Consider the following 5,000-nt stretch of genomic DNA (forward strand, 5'->3'; position numbering starts at 1 on the left):
CTATATTGTACCTTAACCTAACCTATATTGGGCCTTAACCTAACCTATATTGGGCCTTAACCTAACCTATATTGGGCCTTAACCTAACCTATATTGGGCCTTAACCTAACCTATATTGGGCCTTAACGTAACCCACGTTGCGCCTTAACCTAACCTATATTGTACCTTAACCTAACCCATATTGTACCTTAACCTAACCTATATTGGGCCTTAACCTAACCTATATTGGGCCTTAACCTAACCTATATTGGGCCTTAACCTAACCTATATTGGGCCTTAACGTAACCCACGTTGCGCCTTAACGTAACCCACGTTGCGCCTTAACGTAACCCACGTTGCGCCTTAACGTAACCCACGTTGCGCCTTAACGTAACCCACGTTGCGCCTTAACCTAACCCATATTGCGCCTTAACCTAACCCATATTGCGCCTTAACCTAACCCATATTGCGCCTTAACCTAACCCATATTGTACCTTAACCTAACCTATATTGTACCTTAACCTAACCTATATTGTACCTTAACCTAACCTATATTGGGCCTTAACCTAACCTATATTGGGCCTTAACCTAACCTATATTGGGCCTTAACCTAACCTATATTGGGCCTTAACCTAACCTAAATTGGGCCTTAACGTAACCCACGTTGCGCCTTAACGTAACCCACGTTGCGCCTTAACGTAACCCACGTTGCGCCTTAACGTAACCCACGTTGCGCCTTAACGTAACCCACGTTGCGCCTTAACGTAACCCACGTTGCGCCTTAACCTAACCCATATTGCGCCTTAACCTAACCCATATTGCGCCTTAACCTAACCCATATTGCGCCTTAACCTAACCCATATTGTGCCTTAACCTAACCTATATTGTACCTTAACCTAACCCATATTGTACCTTAACCTAACCTATATTGTACCTTAACCTAACCTATATTGTACCTTAACCTAACCTATATTGTACCTTAACCTAACCCATATTGCGCCTTAACCTAACCCATATTGCGCCTTAACCTAACCCATATTGCGCCTTAACCTAACCCATATTGCGCCTTAACCTAACCCATATTGCGCCTTAACCTAACCCATATTGCGCCTTAACCTAACCCATATTGCGCCTTAACCTAACCCATATTGCGCCTTAACCTAACCCATATTGCGCCTTAACCTAACCCATATTGTACCTTAACCTAACCCATATTGTACCTTAACCTAACCTATATTGTACCTTAACCTAACCTATATTGTACCTTAACCTAACCTATATTGTACCTTAACCTAACCTATATTGGGCCTTAACCTAACCTATATTGGGCCTTAACCTAACCTATATTGGGCCTTAACCTAACCTATATTGGGCCTTAACCTAACCTATATTGGGCCTTAACGTAACCCACGTTGCGCCTTAACGTAACCCACGTTGCGCCTTAACGTAACCCACGTTGCGCCTTAACGTAACCCACGTTGCGCCTTAACGTAACCCACGTTGCGCCTTAACGTAACCCACGTTGCGCCTTAACGTAACCCACGTTGCGCCTTAACGTAACCCACGTTGCGCCTTAACCCAACACACGTTGCGCCTTAACCCAACACACGTTGGGCCTTAACCCAACACACGTTGGGCCTTAACCCAACACACGTTGGGCCTTAACCCAACACACGTTGGGCCTTAACCCAACACACGTTGGGCCTTAACCCAACACACGTTGGGCCTTAACCCAACACACGTTGGGCCTTAACCCAACACACGTTGGGCCTTAACCCAACACACGTTGGGCCTTAACCCAACACACGTTGGGCCTTAACCCAACACACGTTGGGCCTTAACCCAACACACGTTGGGCCTTAACCCAACACACGTTGGGCCTTAACCCAACACACGTTGGGCCTTAACCCAACACACGTTGGGCCTTAACCCAACACACGTTGGGCCTTAACCTGCTCTGTAATTGTCATACGACGCGTTAAATTAGTGTGGTGTTGCCTAACTGCAACCCCCGCAATATAGTTTGCTACTCGCACTGCCTGGTCCCCAGAGTATCGCTTCATGTTAAACACCTTGCAGCTATACACTGTAATGCGGATGGCAGCAGGACGTACATGCTCAATGCCCTTCGCAGTTGTTCATTGGCATTTGCATGGCGAAGCACAGCCTACGTTGTGGTACGGCGTGTGTCAACTGTCCGCTGATGTTGTACGTCCAAATCACACACTGTACTGCACATTGGTCCTCATGTACTGAATGATACATCGTGGTACATGTGTGACCGTACCACGACTGCGCCAACAACGGCGAACCATACGGTCCAAATATTGTGCACTCAGCTACGTGTCGTCTCCCTATAAGAGCTGGATTGCAGTATGGTATGCCGTGGATGGCGATCAGCATGAGCCGTCTGTTGATGTAGTGGCGCGTGTTGTCAGACGTAGTCGTCTCTTCTCACACACCGTGATAGCATGGTGCACTGCGTTCCACATCTGCGACATGCGACAGAGGCCGGTTGACAGTCGTTCGCGCAATGGACATCGCATACGTACGGGGGCCACCTTCCACGTGTTCGCGAAGCGTGCACATGTTGTTGCGTGTATGTGGGCAGACATAGTGTGTCGTGACACCTGACACAGGCATGCAACAATCGTTGAATTTGCAAATGGCGATGGACGTCTACGTTTGCTGGTGACGTTACGCAAATGAACAACTGGTAAACGGTTGTGGTGCGGTTGTTCTCGCTAGAGGTGAATCAGTGATGGCGACGATCGGTTGAGCTACCAACCGGTTGTTTCAGCGATACCCACCATGCCCACGAACGTGAATGGCATGTGGGTGTGAAGCGATACGCGGCGGTGGCTGGGTGGGACCGTCCCCGGCCGGTGAGGGGGGGCCTCCCGGCGTGCTGGCCGCGCGGTGCGTGGGCGCACGCGCTACAGCCGGCTGGTGGGGGCGGCCAGTGGCAGGCGCGCCGGCCGACGGAGGCGGCAGGCGGCGCAGCTGCGCGCCGGCGCACCCTGCACGCGGCGCCGTGCGGCCAAAGTAGGTCCTCGCGGGCCCGGTGCGAAGCGCGGTGGACATCTGCAGTGTGCTGGTCCGATTGAGGACTGTGTGCGCTGAGGATGCGCCGCCGCCCGGCGCTCGGCGCCGCGACGCCGTCTGCTGCTCGGTCGCCTCTGCGGTTCTCGCAGGTGGTTTGTATCGCAGCTGTGCGGACGTGTTGGCGCGTGCGCTGTGCTGGGAGAGTTCGCTTCGGCACCCAAGTGGGGCTTTTGTCCTTCTGTGGCGCTGGCGTTGGAGCTGCCGGCCACCGTAGGTGGCGCGTGTTGTCTCCCGCCGGCAATGCCACGACAGCACGCTCCCGGGCCTCTGTCGGCAGCGGCAAGCTCAGTTGGGAGCACGGGTGGTCGCACCTAAAGCGTCTACTCGCCAAACTCCGGGCGATTGCGCCTCTCTCGAACCCGACCAAGTACTTAGGACGGCGCTGCGCGCCGCCGGGACCTGAGAGGGTTTCGAGGTGTATTGTGCAGGGGAGCTCAGCCTCCTCCTGTTTGCAGAATAATTGAGCGGACGCTTGCGTGTTCGCGCGGGCCCCCGGGACACACTCCCGGGCGGCCGGCTGCTCAGCTCTAGTTGACGCAGCTCCCTGGTTGATCCTGCCAGTAGTCATATGCTTGTCTCAAAGATTAAGCCATGCATGTCTCAGTACAAGCCGCATTAAGGTGAAACCGCGAATGGCTCATTAAATCAGTTATGGTTCCTTAGATCGTACCCACGTTACTTGGATAACTGTGGTAATTCTAGAGCTAATACATGCAAACAGAGTCCCGACCAGAGATGGAAGGGACGCTTTTATTAGATCAAAACCAATCGGTCGGCTCGTCCGGTCCGTTTGCCTTGGTGACTCTGAATAACTTTGGGCTGATCGCACGGTCCTCGTACCGGCGACGCATCTTTCAAATGTCTGCCTTATCAACTGTCGATGGTAGGTTCTGCGCCTACCATGGTTGTAACGGGTAACGGGGAATCAGGGTTCGATTCCGGAGAGGGAGCCTGAGAAACGGCTACCACATCCAAGGAAGGCAGCAGGCGCGCAAATTACCCACTCCCGGCACGGGGAGGTAGTGACGAAAAATAACGATACGGGACTCATCCGAGGCCCCGTAATCGGAATGAGTACACTTTAAATCCTTTAACGAGTATCTATTGGAGGGCAAGTCTGGTGCCAGCAGCCGCGGTAATTCCAGCTCCAATAGCGTATATTAAAGTTGTTGCGGTTAAAAAGCTCGTAGTTGGATTTGTGTCCCACGCTGTTGGTTCACCGCCCGTCGGTGTTTAACTGGCATGTATCGTGGGACGTCCTGCCGGTGGGGCGAGCTGAAGGCGTGCGACGCGCCTCGTGCGTGCTCGTGCGTCCCGAGGCGGACCCCGTTGCAATCCTACCAGGGTGCTCTTGAGTGAGTGTCTCGGTGGGCCGGCACGTTTACTTTGAACAAATTAGAGTGCTTAAAGCAGGCAAGCCCGCCTGAATACTGTGTGCATGGAATAATGGAATAGGACCTCGGTTCTATTTTGTTGGTTTTCGGAACCCGAGGTAATGATTAATAGGGACAGGCGGGGGCATTCGTATTGCGACGTTAGAGGTGAAATTCTTGGATCGTCGCAAGACGAACAGAAGCGAAAGCATTTGCCAAGTATGTTTTCATTAATCAAGAACGAAAGTTAGAGGTTCGAAGGCGATCAGATACCGCCCTAGTTCTAACCATAAACGATGCCAGCCAGCGATCCGCCGCAGTTCCTCCGATGACTCGGCGGGCAGCCTCCGGGAAACCAAAGCTTTTGGGTTCCGGGGGAAGTATGGTTGCAAAGCTGAAACTTAAAGGAATTGACGGAAGGGCACCACCAGGAGTGGAGCCTGCGGCTTAATTTGACTCAACACGGGAAACCTCACCAGGCCCGGACACCGGAAGGATTGACAGATTGATAGCTCTTTCTTGATTCGGTGGGTGGTGGTGCAT

The 5,000-nt window shown here is 52.5% G+C and overlaps 1 non-coding gene across 1 annotated transcript in view; it reads left to right on the forward strand.

Moving 5' to 3' along the window:
* Window positions 1–3,625: 3,625 nt before the first annotated feature.
* The window catches only part of LOC124585235, a 1,910-nt gene continuing 535 nt past the window's right edge, over window positions 3,626–5,000 (forward strand). The window contains exon 1 of the ribosomal RNA XR_006974813.1: window positions 3,626–5,000. This exon is cut by the window's right edge and continues 535 nt beyond it. This is a non-coding gene — a ribosomal RNA (small subunit ribosomal RNA).

The sequence above is a fragment of the Schistocerca americana genome, unplaced genomic scaffold (assembly GCF_021461395.2).
Source record: "Schistocerca americana isolate TAMUIC-IGC-003095 unplaced genomic scaffold, iqSchAmer2.1 HiC_scaffold_489, whole genome shotgun sequence".
NCBI lineage: Eukaryota > Metazoa > Arthropoda > Insecta > Orthoptera > Acrididae > Schistocerca > Schistocerca americana.